The following is a 23926-nucleotide window of genomic DNA, read 5'->3' on the forward strand; positions in this document are numbered from 1 at the left end:
ATGTGCACCGTGAGTGGAGATTCAGCTTAATTGTGCGACAGTCTACCCTCATCTTACTAGCGACGGCAACAACCAAGGGGTGGCATGTAAGATTGAGCGTGGCTAAGAGTTTCTCATTATTAGTTAGCATCACACTTTGACAGAGCTGTGACAAGGCGAGTAGGGTGAGCTCAGGAAAGCCAGTAGCAAGCGCACTTGAAGTAGCCCTGAAGAACCGGATTATAAATTTTGCCAGCCATAATGGAGCTAGGGGCGTTCTCAGTTACCAAATACCGGTGCAATAAGAGAGCAACAGTATTTGACCGTAAAATGACGCCCTATCCGTCTAGCATACGACATTGCTTGTCTCTGCATACGCGGACGTCAGGTCATCTCGGAAATGAAATCCGAAATATAGATTAAAATTGTTGTGTTCCCGCCCGGGATCGAACCGGGGACCTTCTGCGTGTAAAGCAGACGTGATAACCGCTACACCACGGAAACGACGGTTCTTTTCATGTACCACCCGGAGACTCGTAATAGCAACAGTTTGTCTTCTGTGTTAGCAAGGGCATCGGCAACGAGCTCCCTCCGATTCGTGAAGTTCCTGTAGTAAAAGACGTCGATGGAAACAATCCAACCGCGACAGACAGGGAGAACGCTGGCTGAGCTGCAGCCCTACATGGTGAGACCATCAAAGGTGGCGTCATTCACATGCAGTGCGTTTTCGGAACGAATAGGCTCGTTGGTCTAGGGGTATGATTCCTGCTTCGGGTGCAGGAGGTCCCGGGTTCAAATCCCGGACGAGCCCTTGCGTTTTGTACAACGGTGCGGTAACAAATCGCATGGCGGCGGCTGTTTCGCGCATTTTCAGGCCTCCAAGTCAGCGCTAAAATCCGACAACCAGTTCTGAAACCGTTTCATGTTTCATTTGAGCCATGTGCACCCTGCTGATGGAACGTTTGAAGTTGATTTAAATGGTCACAGTAGAGATCGTAGCAAGTGTCTTGCTGAGTGCGACGAAAACGGGTTTCCGCCCGCAATCGAGCCGGGGACCTTCTGCGTGTTAGGCACGGCGCCTGGGCTCGGCGGCAGCTGCTGCTCTTTCCTTCCTTACGAGATACCGTCGATTCGCGCAGTCGTTATTGCAAAAGATGTCACCAAAGGCAATCGCTTCGTTAGCGGCACGGTGCCTGGGCTCGGCGGCAGCTCTACATGGAGGCACCAGCAGCCCAGCCAGGCCGCCGCCGGCACCGGCGCGCCACAGCCCAAGGAGTCGGCGGCCGCCCTGCAATGCCCCTGCCGTTGCATATTCCACCCGCCTCATATCCTCCCCATGTCTGACTCACTACCCCAAATGACACTGCAGTGGACGTGCTTATTACTATCGCTTTTGGAAGAACCAAGGCGCAGTATTCTAGTGTCGAACCGGTACTGCAAATTGGGATTAAGCAAAAATTTATTGTGTGGTCGAGCGACAGCTTCGGCTCGCTCTTCCTACATGATCGCTTCTTGTGCGGAATAATTCCTAGCTCGCCGATGGCTTCAGAGTTGGTCTTCTCGAAGTTTTGCTTTCGCACTGCATTCCGCAATCTTTTCGTTATGAGTTGTGTGCTTCGGTTTCCCGACTTTCTTGTGTTTAGTGCGTTTGGCTTCTCTTAACCCTTAGCCACCGCTTGCCGAAATTTCCACACTATCATCTGTCGATCTGCAGAGCTCGATGAAGGCATCGCGGCCGTTCCTGAGCTCGTGGAACGGTCGAATCTGTAGTTGTTTCCAGATCTCTCCCACACAACGGCCTCCCAGAAGCTTGGATTACAGAAGTACGCCACTACTCCCAGCCGGAGATTCACGATTGAAAGCAGAATGACATGAGCTACACGCAGCTCCGATTTTTTTTTTGTGTCTGACCTACTTTGAAAGACTTTGTAGTCGATTTACTTACTACTATCGCTGTTGGAAACCAGGTGATAACCGCACAGTATTCTAGAGACGATGAGGTAATGAAAATTTAGAATAAGTAAAACAGTATCAAAAGAAGTTGTGTGGTGGAGCAGCACATGCAATTCACGCTTCCTAGATATTCGTTACTGCATAGAATAATTCTTTTGTCTGCGGCGTCTTCAGTATCCGTCTTCTGGAAATTTTGCTTGCAGTATATTGTGCAATCTTTTCGTTATGAGTTGGTGCTTGGTTTCCCGATGTTCTTTTGTTTAGTGCATTCGCCTTCTCTTAACCCTGAGAAACCACATACCGAAACTGAGGCACTGCCGGCTGTTCATAAGCAGTGCTCGATGCAGTTATTTCGCTTTTTATTCGTTGCCTTTAATATTCTTCTCATCAGTGGTGAGTGCTGCCTGCAGAAAGCGTTTATCTTGCGAATTCACGTGAAAGTTTGTGTTCCCTGTGAGGCGCACTACTTGGGATTAACTTGACTGCTCCAGCCAGGTGGCTCGTTGGTCTAGGGGTATGATTCCTGCTTTGGGTGCAGGAGGTCCCGGGTTCAAATCCCGGACGAGCCCTAGCGTTTTGTGCAAACTGATCGCACGTCAGTGGCTGAGTCAGCGCAAAAAGCTCGCCGTCAATATCAAATGAACTTCTTATTCGATGTGAGCAATTGACACTCTGGTCCGACGCGTTAAAAAAAAAAAATAAAAAAAAAAAAGTGGCTGGGGTACCTGGCTCTCACCCAGGAGGCCGGGGTTCGATTCCCGGTACCGGAAATGCGCATTTTGTTGCTCCTCTTATGCGACTTGGCCCGACTTAGCTCGACTGACGCTTGCAGAAAACTACGTTAAGTACGATTCGTGGTAACAAGTGACGGCGAGAGCGATGCGACACCTGTCCACCTCTTATCGAGGCACCTAACTGTGGTCAACAAAGCTGGAGGACTGCAAGACATTGCCACGGGGGCTGAATGCAGCTAACCACACTGCTTAGTGTCCTAACAGCGGAGACAGGTTCAAAAAAAAAAAAAAAAAAAAAAAAAAATGGGTATAATTCCTGCTTAGGGTGCAGGAGGTCCCGGGTTCAAATCCCGGACGAGCCCTCGCGTTTTGTGCAAACTGATCGCACGTCAGTGGCTGAGTCAGCGCAAAAAGCTCGCCGTCAATATCAAACGAATTTCTTATTCGACGTGAGCAATTGACACTCTGGTCCGACGCGTGAAGGCGATTACGAAGGTTTCGGGTACAGGTGGTAGCAGATGCAATTTCCCAATCTAAAAACGAAAAAAAATTAAAAAAAAAAAAAAAAAGGGGGTATGATTCCTGCTTTGGGTGCAGGAGGTCCCGGGTTCAAATCCCGGACGAGCCCTGCCATTTTGACCGTGCTGAAGAGTAGGTGGAACTCAGCCCCGGTTGCAGCTCCTCAATGAAGAGTAGACGCCTGTTATAGCACGTGGATATAACAAGAATGCGGCACCAGTAAAGTACGTAGGTGGAATTCGGTAGAAAAGCAGACGGTAATTTTGCATGCAACGGAAAACAAGGTTGTCTTTGCGGGATATGTGCACCGTGAGTGGAGATTCAGCTTAATTGTGCGACAGTCTACCCTCATCTTACTAGCGACGGCAACAACCAAGGGGTGGCATGTAAGATTGAGCGTGGCTAAGAGTTTCTCATTATTAGTTAGCATCACACTTTGACAGAGCTGTGACAAGGCGAGTAGGGTGAGCTCAGGAAAGCCAGTAGCAAGCGCACTTGAAGTAGCCCTGAAGAACCGGATTATAAATTTTGCCAGCCATAATGGAGCTAGGGGCGTTCTCAGTTACCAAATACCGGTGCAATAAGAGAGCAACAGTATTTGACCGTAAAATGACGCCCTATCCGTCTAGCATACGACATTGCTTGTCTCTGCATACGCGGACGTCAGGTCATCTCGGAAATGAAATCCGAAATATAGATTAAAATTGTTGTGTTCCCGCCCGGGATCGAACCGGGGACCTTCTGCGTGTAAAGCAGACGTGATAACCGCTACACCACGGAAACGACGGTTCTTTTCATGTACCACCCGGAGACTCGTAATAGCAACAGTTTGTCTTCTGTGTTAGCAAGGGCATCGGCTACGAGCTCCCTCCGATTCGTGAAGTTCCTGTAGTAAAAGACGTCGATGGAAACAATCCAACCGCGACAGACAGGGAGAACGCTGGCTGAGCTGCAGCCCTACATGGTGAGACCATCAAAGGTGGCGTCATTCACATGCAGTGCGTTTTCGGAACGAATAGGCTCGTTGGTCTAGGGGTATGATTCCTGCTTCGGGTGCAGGAGGTCCCGGGTTCAAATCCCGGACGAGCCCTTGCGTTTTGTACAACGGTGCGGTAACAAATCGCATGGCGGCGGCTGTTTCGCGCATTTCCAGGCCTCCAAGTCAGCGCTAAAATCCGACAACCAGTTCTGAAACCGTTTCATGTTTCATTTGAGCCATGTGCACCCTGCTGATGGAACGTTTGAAGTTGATTTAAATGGTCACAGTAGAGATCGTAGCAAGTGTCTTGCTGAGTGCGACGAAAACGGGTTTCCGCCCGCAATCGAGCCGGGGACCTTCTGCGTGTTAGGCACGGCGCCTGGGCTCGGCGGCAGCTGCTGCTCTTTCCTTCCTTACGAGATACCGTCGATTCGCGCAGTCGTTATTGCAAAAGATGTCACCAAAGGCAATCGCTTCGTTAGCGGCACGGTGCCTGGGCTCGGCGGCAGCTCTACATGGAGGCACCAGCAGCCCAGCCAGGCCGCCGCCGGCACCGGCGCGCCACAGCCCAAGGAGTCGGCGGCCGCCCTGCAATGCCCCTGCCGTTGCATATTCCACCCGCCTCATATCCTCCCCATGTCTGACTCACTACCCCAAATGACACTGCAGTGGACGTGCTTATTACTATCGCTTTTGGAAGAACCAAGGCGCAGTATTCTAGTGTCGAACCGGTACTGCAAATTGGGATTAAGCAAAAATTTATTGTGTGGTCGAGCGACAGCTTCGGCTCGCTCTTCCTACATGATCGCTTCTTGTGCGGAATAATTCCTAGCTCGCCGATGGCTTCAGAGTTGGTCTTCTCGAAGTTTTGCTTTCGCACTGCATTCCGCAATCTTTTCGTTATGAGTTGTGTGCTTCGGTTTCCCGACTTTCTTGTGTTTAGTGCGTTTGGCTTCTCTTAACCCTTAGCCACCGCTTGCCGAAATTTCCACACTATCATCTGTCGATCTGCAGAGCTCGATGAAGGCATCGCGGCCGTTCCTGAGCTCGTGGAACGGTCGAATCTGTAGTTGTTTCCAGATCTCTCCCACACAACGGCCTCCCAGAAGCTTGGATTACAGAAGTACGCCACTACTCCCAGCCGGAGATTCACGATTGAAAGCAGAATGACATGAGCTACACGCAGCTCCGATTTTTTTTTTGTGTCTGACCTACTTTGAAAGACTTTGTAGTCGATTTACTTACTACTATCGCTGTTGGAAACCAGGTGATAACCGCACAGTATTCTAGAGACGATGAGGTAATGAAAATTTAGAATAAGTAAAACAGTATCAAAAGAAGTTGTGTGGTGGAGCAGCACATGCAATTCACGCTTCCTAGATATTCGTTACTGCATAGAATAATTCTTTTGTCTGCGGCGTCTTCAGTATCCGTCTTCTGGAAATTTTGCTTGCAGTATATTGTGCAATCTTTTCGTTATGAGTTGGTGCTTGGTTTCCCGATGTTCTTTTGTTTAGTGCATTCGCCTTCTCTTAACCCTGAGAAACCACATACCGAAACTGAGGCACTGCCGGCTGTTCATAAGCAGTGCTCGATGCAGTTATTTCGCTTTTTATTCGTTGCCTTTAATATTCTTCTCATCAGTGGTGAGTGCTGCCTGCAGAAAGCGTTTATCTTGCGAATTCACGTGAAAGTTTGTGTTCCCTGTGAGGCGCACTACTTGGGATTAACTTGACTGCTCCAGCCAGGTGGCTCGTTGGTCTAGGGGTATGATTCCTGCTTTGGGTGCAGGAGGTCCCGGGTTCAAATCCCGGACGAGCCCTAGCGTTTTGTGCAAACTGATCGCACGTCAGTGGCTGAGTCAGCGCAAAAAGCTCGCCGTCAATATCAAATGAACTTCTTATTCGATGTGAGCAATTGACACTCTGGTCCGACGCGTTAAAAAAAAAAAAAATAAAAAAAAAAAAGTGGCTGGGGTACCTGGCTCTCACCCAGGAGGCCGGGGTTCGATTCCCGGTACCGGAAATGCGCATTTTGTTGCTCCTCTTATGCGACTTGGCCCGACTTAGCTCGACTGACGCTACGCTGACGCTTGCAGAAAACTACGTTAAGTACGATTCGTGGTAACAAGTGACGGCGAGAGCGATGCGACACCTGTCCACCTCTTATCGAGGCACCTAACTGTGGTCAACAAAGCTGGAGGACTGCAAGACATTGCCACGGGGGCTGAATGCAGCTAACCACACTGCTTAGTGTCCTAACAGCGGAGACAGGTTCAAAAAAAAAAAAAAAAAAAAAAAAATGGGTATAATTCCTGCTTAGGGTGCAGGAGGTCCCGGGTTCAAATCCCGGACGAGCCCTCGCGTTTTGTGCAAACTGATCGCACGTCAGTGGCTGAGTCAGCGCAAAAAGCTCGCCGTCAATATCAAACGAATTTCTTATTCGACGTGAGCAATTGACACTCTGGTCCGACGCGTGAAGGCGATTACGAAGGTTTCGGGTACAGGTGGTAGCAGATGCAATTTCCCAATCTAAAAACGAAAAAAAATTAAAAAAAAAAAAAAAAAAAAGGGGGTATGATTCCTGCTTTGGGTGCAGGAGGTCCCGGGTTCAAATCCCGGACGAGCCCTGCCATTTTGACCGTGCTGAAGAGTAGGTGGAACTCAGCCCCGGTTGCAGCTCCTCAATGAAGAGTAGACGCCTGTTATAGCACGTGGATATAACAAGAATGCGGCACCAGTAAAGTACGTAGGTGGAATTCGGTAGAAAAGCAGACGGTAATTTTGCATGCAACGGAAAACAAGGTTGTCTTTGCGGGATATGTGCACCGTGAGTGGAGATTCAGCTTAATTGTGCGACAGTCTACCCTCATCTTACTAGCGACGGCAACAACCAAGGGGTGGCATGTAAGATTGAGCGTGGCTAAGAGTTTCTCATTATTAGTTAGCATCACACTTTGACAGAGCTGTGACAAGGCGAGTAGGGTGAGCTCAGGAAAGCCAGTAGCAAGCGCACTTGAAGTAGCCCTGAAGAACCGGATTATAAATTTTGCCAGCCATAATGGAGCTAGGGGCGTTCTCAGTTACCAAATACCGGTGCAATAAGAGAGCAACAGTATTTGACCGTAAAATGACGCCCTATCCGTCTAGCATACGACATTGCTTGTCTCTGCATACGCGGACGTCAGGTCATCTCGGAAATGAAATCCGAAATATAGATTAAAATTGTTGTGTTCCCGCCCGGGATCGAACCGGGGACCTTCTGCGTGTAAAGCAGACGTGATAACCGCTACACCACGGAAACGACGGTTCTTTTCATGTACCACCCGGAGACTCGTAATAGCAACAGTTTGTCTTCTGTGTTAGCAAGGGCATCGGCTACGAGCTCCCTCCGATTCGTGAAGTTCCTGTAGTAAAAGACGTCGATGGAAACAATCCAACCGCGACAGACAGGGAGAACGCTGGCTGAGCTGCAGCCCTACATGGTGAGACCATCAAAGGTGGCGTCATTCACATGCAGTGCGTTTTCGGAACGAATAGGCTCGTTGGTCTAGGGGTATGATTCCTGCTTCGGGTGCAGGAGGTCCCGGGTTCAAATCCCGGACGAGCCCTTGCGTTTTGTACAACGGTGCGGTAACAAATCGCATGGCGGCGGCTGTTTCGCGCATTTCCAGGCCTCCAAGTCAGCGCTAAAATCCGACAACCAGTTCTGAAACCGTTTCATGTTTCATTTGAGCCATGTGCACCCTGCTGATGGAACGTTTGAAGTTGATTTAAATGGTCACAGTAGAGATCGTAGCAAGTGTCTTGCTGAGTGCGACGAAAACGGGTTTCCGCCCGCAATCGAGCCGGGGACCTTCTGCGTGTTAGGCACGGCGCCTGGGCTCGGCGGCAGCTGCTGCTCTTTCCTTCCTTACGAGATACCGTCGATTCGCGCAGTCGTTATTGCAAAAGATGTCACCAAAGGCAATCGCTTCGTTAGCGGCACGGTGCCTGGGCTCGGCGGCAGCTCTACATGGAGGCACCAGCAGCCCAGCCAGGCCGCCGCCGGCACCGGCGCGCCACAGCCCAAGGAGTCGGCGGCCGCCCTGCAATGCCCCTGCCGTTGCATATTCCACCCGCCTCATATCCTCCCCATGTCTGACTCACTACCCCAAATGACACTGCAGTGGACGTGCTTATTACTATCGCTTTTGGAAGAACCAAGGCGCAGTATTCTAGTGTCGAACCGGTACTGCAAATTGGGATTAAGCAAAAATTTATTGTGTGGTCGAGCGACAGCTTCGGCTCGCTCTTCCTACATGATCGCTTCTTGTGCGGAATAATTCCTAGCTCGCCGATGGCTTCAGAGTTGGTCTTCTCGAAGTTTTGCTTTCGCACTGCATTCCGCAATCTTTTCGTTATGAGTTGTGTGCTTCGGTTTCCCGACTTTCTTGTGTTTAGTGCGTTTGGCTTCTCTTAACCCTTAGCCACCGCTTGCCGAAATTTCCACACTATCATCTGTCGATCTGCAGAGCTCGATGAAGGCATCGCGGCCGTTCCTGAGCTCGTGGAACGGTCGAATCTGTAGTTGTTTCCAGATCTCTCCCACACAACGGCCTCCCAGAAGCTTGGATTACAGAAGTACGCCACTACTCCCAGCCGGAGATTCACGATTGAAAGCAGAATGACATGAGCTACACGCAGCTCCGATTTTTTTTTTGTGTCTGACCTACTTTGAAAGACTTTGTAGTCGATTTACTTACTACTATCGCTGTTGGAAACCAGGTGATAACCGCACAGTATTCTAGAGACGATGAGGTAATGAAAATTTAGAATAAGTAAAACAGTATCAAAAGAAGTTGTGTGGTGGAGCAGCACATGCAATTCACGCTTCCTAGATATTCGTTACTGCATAGAATAATTCTTTTGTCTGCGGCGTCTTCAGTATCCGTCTTCTGGAAATTTTGCTTGCAGTATATTGTGCAATCTTTTCGTTATGAGTTGGTGCTTGGTTTCCCGATGTTCTTTTGTTTAGTGCATTCGCCTTCTCTTAACCCTGAGAAACCACATACCGAAACTGAGGCACTGCCGGCTGTTCATAAGCAGTGCTCGATGCAGTTATTTCGCTTTTTATTCGTTGCCTTTAATATTCTTCTCATCAGTGGTGAGTGCTGCCTGCAGAAAGCGTTTATCTTGCGAATTCACGTGAAAGTTTGTGTTCCCTGTGAGGCGCACTACTTGGGATTAACTTGACTGCTCCAGCCAGGTGGCTCGTTGGTCTAGGGGTATGATTCCTGCTTTGGGTGCAGGAGGTCCCGGGTTCAAATCCCGGACGAGCCCTAGCGTTTTGTGCAAACTGATCGCACGTCAGTGGCTGAGTCAGCGCAAAAAGCTCGCCGTCAATATCAAATGAACTTCTTATTCGATGTGAGCAATTGACACTCTGGTCCGACGCGTTAAAAAAAAAAAAATAAAAAAAAAAAAAGTGGCTGGGGTACCTGGCTCTCACCCAGGAGGCCGGGGTTCGATTCCCGGTACCGGAAATGCGCATTTTGTTGCTCCTCTTATGCGACTTGGCCCGACTTAGCTCGACTGACGCTACGCTGACGCTTGCAGAAAACTACGTTAAGTACGATTCGTGGTAACAAGTGACGGCGAGAGCGATGCGACACCTGTCCACCTCTTATCGAGGCACCTAACTGTGGTCAACAAAGCTGGAGGACTGCAAGACATTGCCACGGGGGCTGAATGCAGCTAACCACACTGCTTAGTGTCCTAACAGCGGAGACAGGTTCAAAAAAAAAAAAAAAAAAAAAAAAAAATGGGTATAATTCCTGCTTAGGGTGCAGGAGGTCCCGGGTTCAAATCCCGGACGAGCCCTCGCGTTTTGTGCAAACTGATCGCACGTCAGTGGCTGAGTCAGCGCAAAAAGCTCGCCGTCAATATCAAACGAATTTCTTATTCGACGTGAGCAATTGACACTCTGGTCCGACGCGTGAAGGCGATTACGAAGGTTTCGGGTACAGGTGGTAGCAGATGCAATTTCCCAATCTAAAAACGAAAAAAAATTAAAAAAAAAAAAAAAAAAAAGGGGGTATGATTCCTGCTTTGGGTGCAGGAGGTCCCGGGTTCAAATCCCGGACGAGCCCTGCCATTTTGACCGTGCTGAAGAGTAGGTGGAACTCAGCCCCGGTTGCAGCTCCTCAATGAAGAGTAGACGCCTGTTATAGCACGTGGATATAACAAGAATGCGGCACCAGTAAAGTACGTAGGTGGAATTCGGTAGAAAAGCAGACGGTAATTTTGCATGCAACGGAAAACAAGGTTGTCTTTGCGGGATATGTGCACCGTGAGTGGAGATTCAGCTTAATTGTGCGACAGTCTACCCTCATCTTACTAGCGACGGCAACAACCAAGGGGTGGCATGTAAGATTGAGCGTGGCTAAGAGTTTCTCATTATTAGTTAGCATCACACTTTGACAGAGCTGTGACAAGGCGAGTAGGGTGAGCTCAGGAAAGCCAGTAGCAAGCGCACTTGAAGTAGCCCTGAAGAACCGGATTATAAATTTTGCCAGCCATAATGGAGCTAGGGGCGTTCTCAGTTACCAAATACCGGTGCAATAAGAGAGCAACAGTATTTGACCGTAAAATGACGCCCTATCCGTCTAGCATACGACATTGCTTGTCTCTGCATACGCGGACGTCAGGTCATCTCGGAAATGAAATCCGAAATATAGATTAAAATTGTTGTGTTCCCGCCCGGGATCGAACCGGGGGACCTTCTGCGTGTAAAGCAGACGTGATAACCGCTACACCACGGAAACGACGGTTCTTTTCATGTACCACCCGGAGACTCGTAATAGCAACAGTTTGTCTTCTGTGTTAGCAAGGGCATCGGCTACGAGCTCCCTCCGATTCGTGAAGTTCCTGTAGTAAAAGACGTCGATGGAAACAATCCAACCGCGACAGACAGGGAGAACGCTGGCTGAGCTGCAGCCCTACATGGTGAGACCATCAAAGGTGGCGTCATTCACATGCAGTGCGTTTTCGGAACGAATAGGCTCGTTGGTCTAGGGGTATGATTCCTGCTTCGGGTGCAGGAGGTCCCGGGTTCAAATCCCGGACGAGCCCTTGCGTTTTGTACAACGGTGCGGTAACAAATCGCATGGCGGCGGCTGTTTCGCGCATTTCCAGGCCTCCAAGTCAGCGCTAAAATCCGACAACCAGTTCTGAAACCGTTTCATGTTTCATTTGAGCCATGTGCACCCTGCTGATGGAACGTTTGAAGTTGATTTAAATGGTCACAGTAGAGATCGTAGCAAGTGTCTTGCTGAGTGCGACGAAAACGGGTTTCCGCCCGCAATCGAGCCGGGGACCTTCTGCGTGTTAGGCACGGCGCCTGGGCTCGGCGGCAGCTGCTGCTCTTTCCTTCCTTACGAGATACCGTCGATTCGCGCAGTCGTTATTGCAAAAGATGTCACCAAAGGCAATCGCTTCGTTAGCGGCACGGTGCCTGGGCTCGGCGGCAGCTCTACATGGAGGCACCAGCAGCCCAGCCAGGCCGCCGCCGGCACCGGCGCGCCACAGCCCAAGGAGTCGGCGGCCGCCCTGCAATGCCCCTGCCGTTGCATATTCCACCCGCCTCATATCCTCCCCATGTCTGACTCACTACCCCAAATGACACTGCAGTGGACGTGCTTATTACTATCGCTTTTGGAAGAACCAAGGCGCAGTATTCTAGTGTCGAACCGGTACTGCAAATTGGGATTAAGCAAAAATTTATTGTGTGGTCGAGCGACAGCTTCGGCTCGCTCTTCCTACATGATCGCTTCTTGTGCGGAATAATTCCTAGCTCGCCGATGGCTTCAGAGTTGGTCTTCTCGAAGTTTTGCTTTCGCACTGCATTCCGCAATCTTTTCGTTATGAGTTGTGTGCTTCGGTTTCCCGACTTTCTTGTGTTTAGTGCGTTTGGCTTCTCTTAACCCTTAGCCACCGCTTGCCGAAATTTCCACACTATCATCTGTCGATCTGCAGAGCTCGATGAAGGCATCGCGGCCGTTCCTGAGCTCGTGGAACGGTCGAATCTGTAGTTGTTTCCAGATCTCTCCCACACAACGGCCTCCCAGAAGCTTGGATTACAGAAGTACGCCACTACTCCCAGCCGGAGATTCACGATTGAAAGCAGAATGACATGAGCTACACGCAGCTCCGATTTTTTTTTTGTGTCTGACCTACTTTGAAAGACTTTGTAGTCGATTTACTTACTACTATCGCTGTTGGAAACCAGGTGATAACCGCACAGTATTCTAGAGACGATGAGGTAATGAAAATTTAGAATAAGTAAAACAGTATCAAAAGAAGTTGTGTGGTGGAGCAGCACATGCAATTCACGCTTCCTAGATATTCGTTACTGCATAGAATAATTCTTTTGTCTGCGGCGTCTTCAGTATCCGTCTTCTGGAAATTTTGCTTGCAGTATATTGTGCAATCTTTTCGTTATGAGTTGGTGCTTGGTTTCCCGATGTTCTTTTGTTTAGTGCATTCGCCTTCTCTTAACCCTGAGAAACCACATACCGAAACTGAGGCACTGCCGGCTGTTCATAAGCAGTGCTCGATGCAGTTATTTCGCTTTTTATTCGTTGCCTTTAATATTCTTCTCATCAGTGGTGAGTGCTGCCTGCAGAAAGCGTTTATCTTGCGAATTCACGTGAAAGTTTGTGTTCCCTGTGAGGCGCACTACTTGGGATTAACTTGACTGCTCCAGCCAGGTGGCTCGTTGGTCTAGGGGTATGATTCCTGCTTTGGGTGCAGGAGGTCCCGGGTTCAAATCCCGGACGAGCCCTAGCGTTTTGTGCAAACTGATCGCACGTCAGTGGCTGAGTCAGCGCAAAAAGCTCGCCGTCAATATCAAATGAACTTCTTATTCGATGTGAGCAATTGACACTCTGGTCCGACGCGTTAAAAAAAAAAAAATAAAAAAAAAAAAAGTGGCTGGGGTACCTGGCTCTCACCCAGGAGGCCGGGGTTCGATTCCCGGTACCGGAAATGCGCATTTTGTTGCTCCTCTTATGCGACTTGGCCCGACTTAGCTCGACTGACGCTACGCTGACGCTTGCAGAAAACTACGTTAAGTACGATTCGTGGTAACAAGTGACGGCGAGAGCGATGCGACACCTGTCCACCTCTTATCGAGGCACCTAACTGTGGTCAACAAAGCTGGAGGACTGCAAGACATTGCCACGGGGGCTGAATGCAGCTAACCACACTGCTTAGTGTCCTAACAGCGGAGACAGGTTCAAAAAAAAAAAAAAAAAAAAAAAAAATGGGTATAATTCCTGCTTAGGGTGCAGGAGGTCCCGGGTTCAAATCCCGGACGAGCCCCTCGCGTTTTGTGCAAACTGATCGCACGTCAGTGGCTGAGTCAGCGCAAAAAGCTCGCCGTCAATATCAAACGAATTTCTTATTCGACGTGAGCAATTGACACTCTGGTCCGACGCGTGAAGGCGATTACGAAGGTTTCGGGTACAGGTGGTAGCAGATGCAATTTCCCAATCTAAAAACGAAAAAAATTAAAAAAAAAAAAAAAAAAAGGGGGTATGATTCCTGCTTTGGGTGCAGGAGGTCCCGGGTTCAAATCCCGGACGAGCCCTGCCATTTTGACCGTGCTGAAGAGTAGGTGGAACTCAGCCCCGGTTGCAGCTCCTCAATGAAGAGTAGACGCCTGTTATAGCACGTGGATATAACAAGAATGCGGCACCAGTAAAGTACGTAGGTGGAATTCGGTAGAAAAGCAGACGGTAATTTTGCATGCAACGGAAAACAAGGTTGTCTTTGCGGGATATGTGCACCGTGAGTGGAGATTCAGCTTAATTGTGCGACAGTCTACCCTCATCTTACTAGCGACGGCAACAACCAAGGGGTGGCATGTAAGATTGAGCGTGGCTAAGAGTTTCTCATTATTAGTTAGCATCACACTTTTGACAGAGCTGTGACAAGGCGAGTAGGGTGAGCTCAGGAAAGCCAGTAGCAAGCGCACTTGAAGTAGCCCTGAAGAACCGGATTATAAATTTTGCCAGCCATAATGAGCTAGGGGCGTTCTCAGTTACCAAATACCGGTGCAATAAGAGAGCAACAGTATTTGACCGTAAAATGACGCCCTATCCGTCTAGCATACGACATTGCTTGTCTCTGCATACGCGGACGTCAGGTCATCTCGGAAATGAAATCCGAAATATAGATTAAAATTGTTGTGTTCCCGCCCGGGATCGAACCGGGGACCTTCTGCGTGTAAAGCAGACGTGATAACCGCTACACCACGGAAACGACGGTTCTTTTCATGTACCACCCGGAGACTCGTAATAGCAACAGTTTGTCTTCTGTGTTAGCAAGGGCATCGGCTACGAGCTCCCTCCGATTCGTGAAGTTCCTGTAGTAAAAGACGTCGATGGAAACAATCCAACCGCGACAGACAGGGAGAACGCTGGCTGAGCTGCAGCCCTACATGGTGAGACCATCAAAGGTGGCGTCATTCACATGCAGTGCGTTTTCGGAACGAATAGGCTCGTTGGTCTAGGGGGTATGATTCCTGCTTCGGGTGCAGGAGGTCCCGGGTTCAAATCCCGGACGAGCCCTTGCGTTTTGTACAACGGTGCGGTAACAAATCGCATGGCGGCGGCTGTTTCGCGCATTTCCAGGCCTCCAAGTCAGCGCTAAAATCCGACAACCAGTTCTGAAACCGTTTCATGTTTCATTTGAGCCATGTGCACCCTGCTGATGGAACGTTTGAAGTTGATTTAAATGGTCACAGTAGAGATCGTAGCAAGTGTCTTGCTGAGTGCGACGAAAACGGGTTTCCGCCCGCAATCGAGCCGGGGACCTTCTGCGTGTTAGGCACGGCGCCTGGGCTCGGCGGCAGCTGCTGCTCTTTCCTTCCTTACGAGATACCGTCGATTCGCGCAGTCGTTATTGCAAAAGATGTCACCAAAGGCAATCGCTTCGTTAGCGGCACGGTGCCTGGGCTCGGCGGCAGCTCTACATGGAGGCACCAGCAGCCCAGCCAGGCCGCCGCCGGCACCGGCGCGCCACAGCCCAAGGAGTCGGCGGCCGCCCTGCAATGCCCCTGCCGTTGCATATTCCACCCGCCTCATATCCTCCCCATGTCTGACTCACTACCCCAAATGACACTGCAGTGGACGTGCTTATTACTATCGCTTTTGGAAGAACCAAGGCGCAGTATTCTAGTGTCGAACCGGTACTGCAAATTGGGATTAAGCAAAAATTTATTGTGTGGTCGAGCGACAGCTTCGGCTCGCTCTTCCTACATGATCGCTTCTTGTGCGGAATAATTCCTAGCTCGCCGATGGCTTCAGAGTTGGTCTTCTCGAAGTTTTGCTTTCGCACTGCATTCCGCAATCTTTTCGTTATGAGTTGTGTGCTTCGGTTTCCCGACTTTCTTGTGTTTAGTGCGTTTGGCTTCTCTTAACCCTTAGCCACCGCTTGCCGAAATTTCCACACTATCATCTGTCGATCTGCAGAGCTCGATGAAGGCATCGCGGCCGTTCCTGAGCTCGTGGAACGGTCGAATCTGTAGTTGTTTCCAGATCTCTCCCACACAACGGCCTCCCAGAAGCTTGGATTACAGAAGTACGCCACTACTCCCAGCCGGAGATTCACGATTGAAAGCAGAATGACATGAGCTACACGCAGCTCCGATTTTTTTTTTTGTGTCTGACCTACTTTGAAAGACTTTGTAGTCGATTTACTTACTACTATCGCTGTTGGAAACCAGGTGATAACCGCACAGTATTCTAGAGACGATGAGGTAATGAAAATTTAGAATAAGTAAAACAGTATCAAAAGAAGTTGTGTGGTGGAGCAGCACATGCAATTCACGCTTCCTAGATATTCGTTACTGCATAGAATAATTCTTTTGTCTGCGGCGTCTTCAGTATCCGTCTTCTGGAAATTTTGCTTGCAGTATATTGTGCAATCTTTTCGTTATGAGTTGGTGCTTGGTTTCCCGATGTTCTTTTGTTTAGTGCATTCGCCTTCTCTTAACCCTGAGAAACCACATACCGAAACTGAGGCACTGCCGGCTGTTCATAAGCAGTGCTCGATGCAGTTATTTCGCTTTTTATTCGTTGCCTTTAATATTCTTCTCATCAGTGGTGAGTGCTGCCTGCAGAAAGCGTTTATCTTGCGAATTCACGTGAAAGTTTTGTGTTCCCTGTGAGGCGCACTACTTGGGATTAACTTGACTGCTCCAGCCAGGTGGCTCGTTGGTCTAGGGGTATGATTCCTGCTTTGGGTGCAGGAGGTCCCGGGTTCAAATCCCGGACGAGCCCTAGCGTTTTGTGCAAACTGATCGCACGTCAGTGGCTGAGTCAGCGCAAAAAGCTCGCCGTCAATATCAAATAACTTCTTATTCGATGTGAGCAATTGACACTCTGGTCCGACGCGTTAAAAAAAAAAAAATAAAAAAAAAAAAGTGGCTGGGGTACCTGGCTCTCACCCAGGAGGCCGGGGTTCGATTCCCGGTACCGGAAATGCGCATTTTGTTGCTCCTCTTATGCGACTTGGCCCGACTTAGCTCGACTGACGCTACGCTGACGCTTGCAGAAAACTACGTAAGTACGATTCGTGGTAACAAGTGACGGCGAGAGCGATGCGACACCTGTCCACCTCTTATCGAGGCACCTAACTGTGGTCAACAAAGCTGGAGGACTGCAAGACATTGCCACGGGGGCTGAATGCAGCTAACCACACTGCTTAGTGTCCTAACAGCGGAGACAGGTTCAAAAAAAAAAAAAAAAAAAAAAAAAAATGGGTATAATTCCTGCTTAGGGTGCAGGACGGTCCCGGGTTCAAATCCCGGACGAGCCCTCGCGTTTTGTGCAAACTGATCGCACGTCAGTGGCTGAGTCAGCGCAAAAAGCTCGCCGTCAATATCAAACCGAATTTCTTATTCGACGTGAGCAATTGACACTCTGGTCCGACGCGTGAAGGCGATTACGAAGGTTTCGGGTACAGGTGGTAGCAGATGCAATTTCCCAATCTAAAAACGAAAAAAAATTAAAAAAAAAAAAAAAAAAAAGGGGGTATGATTCCTGCTTTGGGTGCAGGAGGTCCCGGGTTCAAATCCCGGACGAGCCCTGCCATTTTGACCGTGCTGAAGAGTAGGTGGAACTCAGCCCCGGTTGCAGCTCCTCAATGAAGAGTAGACGCCTGTTATAGCACGTGGATATAACAAGAATGCGGCACCAGTAAAGTACGTAGGTGGAATTCGGTAGAAAAGCAGACGGTAATTTTGCATGCAACGGAAAACAAGGTTGTCTTTGCGGGATATGTGCAACGTGAGTGGAGATTCAGCTTAATTGTGCGACAGTCTACCCTCATCTTACTAGCGACGGCAACAACCAAGGGGTGGCATGTAAGATTGAGCGTGGCTAAGAGTTTCTCATTATTAGTTAGCATCACACTTTGACAGAGCTGTGACAAGGGCGAGTAGGGTGAGCTCAGGAAAGCCAGTAGCAAGCGCACTTGAAGTAGCCCTGAAGAACCGGATTATAAATTTTGCCAGCCATAATGGAGCTAGGGGCGTTCTCAGTTACCAAATACCGGTGCAATAAGAGAGCAACAGTATTTGACCGTAAAATGACGCCCTATCCGTCTAGCATACGACATTGCTTGTCTCTGCATACGCGGACGTCAGGTCATCTCGTGAAATGAAATCCGAAATATAGATTAAAATTGTTGTGTTCCCGCCCGGGATCGAACCGGGGCGACCTTCTGCGTGTAAAGCAGACGTGATAACCGCTACACCACGGAAACGACGGTTCTTTTCATGTACCACCCGGAGACTCGTAATAGCAACAGTTTGTCTTCTGTGTTAGCAAGGGCATCGGCTACGAGCTCCCTCCGATTCGTGAAGTTCCTGTAGTAAAAGACGTCGATGGAAACAATCCAACCGCGACAGACAGGGAGAACGCTGGCTGAGCTGCAGCCCTACATGGTGAGACCATCAAAGGTGGCGTCATTCACATGCAGTGCGTTTTCGGAACGAATAGGCTCGTTGGTCTAGGGGTATGATTCCTGCTTCGGGTGCAGGAGGTCCCGGGTTCAAATCCCGGACGAGCCCTTGCGTTTTGTACAACGGTGCGGTAACAAATCGCATGGCGGCGGCTGTTTCGCGCATTTCCAGGCCTCCAAGTCAGCGCTAAAATCCGACAACCAGTTCTGAAACCGTTTCATGTTTCATTTGAGCCATGTGCACCCTGCTGATGGAACGTTTGAAGTTGATTTAAATGGTCACAGTAGAGATCGTAGCAAGTGTCTTGCTGAGTGCGACGAAAACGGGTTTCCGCCCGCAATCGAGCCGGGGGACCTTCTGCGTGTTAGGCACGGCGCCTGGGCTCGGCGGCAGCTGCTGCTCTTTCCTTCCTTACGAGATACCGTCGATTCGCGCAGTCGTTATTGCAAAAGATGTCACCAAAGGCAATCGCTTCGTTAGCGGCACGGTGCCTGGGCTCGGCGGCAGCTCTACATGGAGGCACCAGCAGCCCAGCCAGGCCGCCGCCGGCACCGGCGCGCCACAGCCCAAGGAGTCGGCGGCCGCCCTGCAATGCCCCTGCCGTTGCATATTCCACCCGCCTCATATCCTCCCATGTCTGACTCACTACCCCAAATGACACTGCAGTGGACGTGCTTATTACTATCGCTTTTGGAAGAACCAAGGCGCAGTATTCTAGTGTCGAACCGGTACTGCAAATTGGGATTAAGCAAAAATTTATTGTGTGGTCGAGCGACAGCTTCGGCTCGCTCTTCCTACATGATCGCTTCTTGTGCGGAATAATTCCTAGCTCGCCGATGGCTTCAGAGTTGGTCTTCTCGAAGTTTTGCTTTCGCACTGCATTCCGCAATCTTTTCGTTATGAGTTGTGTGCTTCGGTTTCCCGACTTTCTTGTGTTTAGTGCGTTTGGCTTCTCTTAACCCTTAGCCACCGCTTGCCGAAATTTCCACACTATCATCTGTCGATCTGCAGAGCTCGATGAAGGCATCGCGGCCGTTCCTGAGCTCGTGGAACGGTCGAATCTGTAGTTGTTTCCAGATCTCTCCCACACAACGGCCTCCCAGAAGCTTGGATTACAGAAGTACGCCACTACTCCCAGCCGGAGATTCACGATTGAAAGCAGAATGACATGAGCTACACGCAGCTCCGATTTTTTTTTTGTGTCTGACCTACTTTGAAAGACTTTGTAGTCGATTTACTTACTACTATCGCTGTTGGAAACCAGGTGATAACCGCACAGTATTCTAGAGACGATGAGGTAATGAAAATTTAGAATAAGTAAAACAGTATCAAAAGAAGTTGTGTGGTGGAGCAGCACATGCAATTCACGCTTCCTAGATATTCGTTACTGCATAGAATAATTCTTTTGTCTGCGGCGTCTTCAGTATCCGTCTTCTGGAAATTTTGCTTGCAGTATATTGTGCAATCTTTTCGTTATGAGTTGGTGCTTGGTTTCCCGATGTTCTTTTGTTTAGTGCATTCGCCTTCTCTTAACCCTGAGAAACCACATACCGAAACTGAGGCACTGCGGCTGTTCATAAGCAGTGCTCGATGCAGTTATTTCGCTTTTTATTCGTTGCCTTTAATATTCTTCTCATCAGTGGTGAGTGCTGCCTGCAGAAAGCGTTTATCTTGCGAATTCACGTGAAAGTTTGTGTTCCCTGTGAGGCGCACTACTTGGGATTAACTTGACTGCTCCAGCCAGGTGGCTCGTTGGTCTAGGGGTATGATTCCCTGCTTTGGGTGCAGGAGGTCCCGGGTTCAAATCCCGGACGAGCCCTAGCGTTTTGTGCAAACTGATCGCACGTCAGTGGCTGAGTCAGCGCAAAAAGCTCGCCGTCAATATCAAATGAACTTCTTATTCGATTGTGAGCAATTGACACTCTGGTCCGACGCGTTAAAAAAAAAAAATAAAAAAAAAAAAAGTGGCTGGGGTACCTGGCTCTCACCCAGGAGGCCGGGGTTCGATTCCCGGTACCGGAAATGCGCATTTTGTTGCTCCTCTTATGCGACTTGGCCCGACTTAGCTCGACTGACGCTACGCTGACGCTTGCAGAAAACTACGTTAAGTACGATTCGTGGTAACAAGTGACGGCGAGAGCGATGCGACACCTGTCCACCTCTTATCGAGGCACCTAACTGTGGTCAACAAAGCTGGAGGACTGCAAGACATTGCCACGGGGGCTGAATGCAGCTAACCACACTGCTTAGTGTCCTAACAGCGGAGACAGGTTCAAAAAAAAAAAAAAAAAAAAAAAAAAAATGGGTATAATTCCTGCTTAGGGTGCAGGAGGTCCCGGGTTCAAATCCCGGACGAGCCCTCGCGTTTTGTGCAAACTGATCGCACGTCAGTGGCTGAGTCAGCGCAAAAAGCTCGCCGTCAATATCAAAACGAATTTCTTATTCGACGTGAGCAATTGACACTCTGGTCCGACGCGTGAAGGCGATTACGAAGGTTTCGGGTACAGGTGGTAGCAGATGCAATTTCCCAATCTAAAAACGAAAAAAAATTAAAAAAAAAAAAAAAAAAAAAGGGGGTATGATTCCTGCTTTGGGTGCAGGAGGTCCCGGGTTCAAATCCCGGACGAGCCCTGCCATTTTGACCGTGCTGAAGAGTAGGTGGAACTCAGCCCCGGTTTGCAGCTCCTCAATGAAGAGTAGACGCCTGTTATAGCACGTGGATATAACAAGAATGCGGCACCAGTAAAGTACGTAGGTGGAATTCGGTAGAAAAGCAGACGGTAATTTTGCATGCAACGGAAAACAAGGTTGTCTTTGCGGGATATGTGCACCGTGAGTGGAGATTCAGCTTAATTGTGCGACAGTCTACCCTCATCTTACTAGCGACGGCAACAACCAAGGGGTGGCATGTAAGATTGAGCGTGGCTAAGAGTTTCTCATTATTAGTTAGCATCACACTTTGACAGAGCTGTGACAAGGCGAGTAGGGTGAGCTCAGGAAAGCCAGTAGCAAGCGCACTTGAAGTAGCCCTGAAGAACCGGATTATAAATTTTGCCAGCCATAATGGAGCTAGGGGCGTTCTCAGTTACCAAATACCGGTGCAATAAGAGAGCAACAGTATTTGACCGTAAAATGACGCCCTATCCGTCTAGCATACGACATTGCTTGTCTCTGCATACGCGGACGTCAGGTCATCTCGGAAATGAAATCCGAAATATAGATTAAAATTGTTGTGTTCCCGCCCGGGATCGAACCGGGGACCTTCTGCGTGTAAAGCAGACGTGATAACCGCTACACCACGGAAACGACGGTTCTTTTCATGTACCACCCGGAGACTCGTAATAGCAACAGTTTGTCTTCTGTGTTAGCAAGGGCATCGGCTACGAGCTCCCTCCGATTCGTGAAGTTCCTGTAGTAAAAGACGTCGATGGAAACAATCCAACCGCGACAGACAGGGAGAACGCTGGCTGAGCTGCAGCCCTACATGGTGAGACCATCAAAGGTGGCGTCATTCACATGCAGTGCGTTTTCGGAACGAATAGGCTCGTTGGTCTAGGGGTATGATTCCTGCTTCGGGTGCAGGAGGTCCCGGGTTCAAATCCCGGACGAGCCCTTGCGTTTTGTACAACGGTGCGGTAACAAATCGCATGGCGGCGGCTGTTTCGCGCATTTCCAGGCCTCCAAGTCAGCGCTAAAATCCGACAACCAGTTCTGAAACCGTTTCATGTTTCATTTGAGCCATGTGCACCCTGCTGATGGAACGTTTGAAGTTGATTTAAATGGTCACAGTAGAGATCGTAGCAAGTGTCTTGCTGAGTGCGACGAAAACGGGTTTCCGCCCGCAATCGAGCCGGGGACCTTCTGCGTGTTAGGCACGGCGCCTGGGCTCGGCGGCAGCTGCTGCTCTTTCCTTCCTTACGAGATACCGTCGATTCGCGCAGTCGTTATTGCAAAAGATGTCACCAAAGGCAATCGCTTCGTTAGCGGCACGGTGCCTGGGCTCGGCGGCAGCTCTACATGGAGGCACCAGCAGCCCAGCCAGGCCGCCGCCGGCACCGGCGCGCCACAGCCCAAGGAGTCGGCGGCCGCCCTGCAATGCCCCTGCCGTTGCATATTCCACCCGCCTCATATCCTCCCCATGTCTGACTCACTACCCCAAATGACACTGCAGTGGACGTGCTTATTACTATCGCTTTTGGAAGAACCAAGGCGCAGTATTCTAGTGTCGAACCGTACTGCAAATTGGGATTAAGCAAAAATTTATTGTGTGGTCGAGCGACAGCTTCGGCTCGCCTCTTCCTACATGATCGCTTCTTGTGCGGAATAATTCCTAGCTCGCCGATGGCTTCAGAGTTGGTCTTCTCGAAGTTTTGCTTTCGCACTGCATTCCGCAATCTTTTCGTTATGAGTTGTGTGCTTCGGTTTCCCGACTTTCTTGTGTTTAGTGCGTTTGGCTTCTCTTAACCCTTAGCCACCGCTTGCCGAAATTTCCACACTATCATCTGTCGATCTGCAGAGCTCGATGAAGGCATCGCGGCCGTTCCTGAGCTCGTGGAACGGTCGAATCTGTAGTTGTTTCCAGATCTCTCCACACAACGGCCTCCCAGAAGCTTGGATTACAGAAGTACGCCACTACTCCCAGCCGGAGATTCACGATTGAAAGCAGAATGACATGAGCTACACGCAGCTCCGATTTTTTTTTTTGTGTCTGACCTACTTTGAAAGACTTTGTAGTCGATTTACTTACTACTATCGCTGTTGGAAACCAGGTGATAACCGCACAGTATTCTAGAGACGATGAGGTAATGAAAATTTAGAATAAGTAAAACAGTATCAAAAGAAGTTGTGTGGTGGAGCAGCACATGCAATTCACGCTTCCTAGATATTCGTTACTGCATAGAATAATTCTTTTGTCTGCGGCGTCTTCAGTATCCGTCTTCTGGAAATTTTGCTTGCAGTATATTGTGCAATCTTTTCGTTATGAGTTGGTGCTTGGTTTCCCGATGTTCTTTGTGTTAGTGCATTCGCCTTCTCTTAACCCTGAGAAACCACATACCGAAACTGAGGCACTGCCGGCTGTTCATAAGCAGTGCTCGATGCAGTTATTTCGCCTTTTTTATTCGTTGCCTTTAATATTCTTCTCATCAGTGGTGAGTGCTGCCTGCAGAAAGCGTTTATCTTGCGAATTCACGTGAAAGTTTGTGTTCCCTGTGAGGCGCACTACTTGGGATTAACTTGACTGCTCCAGCCAGGTGGCTCGTTGGTCTAGGGGTATGATTCCTGCTTTGGGTGCAGGAGGTCCCGGGTTCAAATCCCGGACGAGCCCTAGCGTTTTGTGCAAACTGATCGCACGTCAGTGGCTGAGTCAGCGCAAAAAGCCTCGCCGTCAATATCAAATGAACTTCTTATTCGATGTGAGCAATTGACACTCTGGTCCGACGCGTTAAAAAAAAAAAAATAAAAAAAAAAAAGTGGCTGGGGTACCTGGCTCTCACCCAGGAGGCCGGGGGTTCGATTCCCGGTACCGGAAATGCGCATTTTGTTGCTCCTCTTATGCGACTTGGCCCGACTTAGCTCGACTGACGCTACGCTGACGCTTGCAGAAAACTACGTTAAGTACGATTCGTGGTAACAAGTGACGGCGAGAGCGATGCGACACCTGTCCACCTCTTATCGAGGCACCTAACTGTGGTCAACAAAGCTGGAGGACTGCAAGACATTGCCACGGGGGCTGAATGCAGCTAACCACACT

The 23926-nt window shown here is 49.5% G+C and overlaps 21 non-coding genes across 21 annotated transcripts; 14 read left to right on the plus strand and 7 right to left on the minus strand.

Annotated features, from left to right (window-relative positions):
• Positions 1-410: 410 nt before the first annotated feature.
• On the minus strand, positions 411-483 carry Trnav-uac. The gene has a single exon. It is a non-coding gene; the product is annotated as a tRNA-Val (tRNA).
• A 235-nt stretch (positions 484-718) lies between these two features.
• Positions 719-790, plus strand: Trnap-cgg. The gene has a single exon. It is a non-coding gene; the product is annotated as a tRNA-Pro (tRNA).
• Positions 791-2429: 1639 nt separating this feature from the next.
• On the plus strand, positions 2430-2501 carry Trnap-ugg. Its single transcript has one exon. It is a non-coding gene; the product is annotated as a tRNA-Pro (tRNA).
• A 1394-nt stretch (positions 2502-3895) lies between these two features.
• On the minus strand, positions 3896-3968 carry Trnav-uac. Its single transcript has one exon. It is a non-coding gene; the product is annotated as a tRNA-Val (tRNA).
• Positions 3969-4203: 235 nt separating this feature from the next.
• On the plus strand, positions 4204-4275 carry Trnap-cgg. The gene has a single exon. It is a non-coding gene; the product is annotated as a tRNA-Pro (tRNA).
• Positions 4276-5914: 1639 nt separating this feature from the next.
• Positions 5915-5986, plus strand: Trnap-ugg. Its single transcript has one exon. It is a non-coding gene; the product is annotated as a tRNA-Pro (tRNA).
• Positions 5987-7394: 1408 nt separating this feature from the next.
• On the minus strand, positions 7395-7467 carry Trnav-uac. The gene has a single exon. It is a non-coding gene; the product is annotated as a tRNA-Val (tRNA).
• Positions 7468-7702: 235 nt separating this feature from the next.
• On the plus strand, positions 7703-7774 carry Trnap-cgg. Its single transcript has one exon. It is a non-coding gene; the product is annotated as a tRNA-Pro (tRNA).
• A 1639-nt stretch (positions 7775-9413) lies between these two features.
• On the plus strand, positions 9414-9485 carry Trnap-ugg. The gene has a single exon. It is a non-coding gene; the product is annotated as a tRNA-Pro (tRNA).
• Positions 9486-10895: 1410 nt separating this feature from the next.
• Positions 10896-10969, minus strand: Trnav-uac. The gene has a single exon. It is a non-coding gene; the product is annotated as a tRNA-Val (tRNA).
• A 235-nt stretch (positions 10970-11204) lies between these two features.
• Positions 11205-11276, plus strand: Trnap-cgg. The gene has a single exon. It is a non-coding gene; the product is annotated as a tRNA-Pro (tRNA).
• Positions 11277-12915: 1639 nt separating this feature from the next.
• Trnap-ugg lies at positions 12916-12987 on the plus strand. The gene has a single exon. It is a non-coding gene; the product is annotated as a tRNA-Pro (tRNA).
• A 1408-nt stretch (positions 12988-14395) lies between these two features.
• On the minus strand, positions 14396-14468 carry Trnav-uac. Its single transcript has one exon. It is a non-coding gene; the product is annotated as a tRNA-Val (tRNA).
• A 235-nt stretch (positions 14469-14703) lies between these two features.
• Positions 14704-14776, plus strand: Trnap-cgg. The gene has a single exon. It is a non-coding gene; the product is annotated as a tRNA-Pro (tRNA).
• A 1641-nt stretch (positions 14777-16417) lies between these two features.
• Trnap-ugg lies at positions 16418-16489 on the plus strand. Its single transcript has one exon. It is a non-coding gene; the product is annotated as a tRNA-Pro (tRNA).
• Positions 16490-17900: 1411 nt separating this feature from the next.
• Trnav-uac lies at positions 17901-17975 on the minus strand. The gene has a single exon. It is a non-coding gene; the product is annotated as a tRNA-Val (tRNA).
• A 235-nt stretch (positions 17976-18210) lies between these two features.
• Positions 18211-18282, plus strand: Trnap-cgg. Its single transcript has one exon. It is a non-coding gene; the product is annotated as a tRNA-Pro (tRNA).
• Positions 18283-19920: 1638 nt separating this feature from the next.
• On the plus strand, positions 19921-19993 carry Trnap-ugg. The gene has a single exon. It is a non-coding gene; the product is annotated as a tRNA-Pro (tRNA).
• Positions 19994-21407: 1414 nt separating this feature from the next.
• Positions 21408-21480, minus strand: Trnav-uac. The gene has a single exon. It is a non-coding gene; the product is annotated as a tRNA-Val (tRNA).
• A 235-nt stretch (positions 21481-21715) lies between these two features.
• On the plus strand, positions 21716-21787 carry Trnap-cgg. The gene has a single exon. It is a non-coding gene; the product is annotated as a tRNA-Pro (tRNA).
• Positions 21788-23428: 1641 nt separating this feature from the next.
• Positions 23429-23500, plus strand: Trnap-ugg. Its single transcript has one exon. It is a non-coding gene; the product is annotated as a tRNA-Pro (tRNA).
• Positions 23501-23926: the final 426 nt, after the last annotated feature.

The sequence above is a fragment of the Schistocerca piceifrons genome, unplaced genomic scaffold (genome assembly GCF_021461385.2).
Source record: "Schistocerca piceifrons isolate TAMUIC-IGC-003096 unplaced genomic scaffold, iqSchPice1.1 HiC_scaffold_528, whole genome shotgun sequence".
NCBI classification, from domain to species: Eukaryota; Metazoa; Arthropoda; class Insecta; order Orthoptera; family Acrididae; genus Schistocerca; species Schistocerca piceifrons.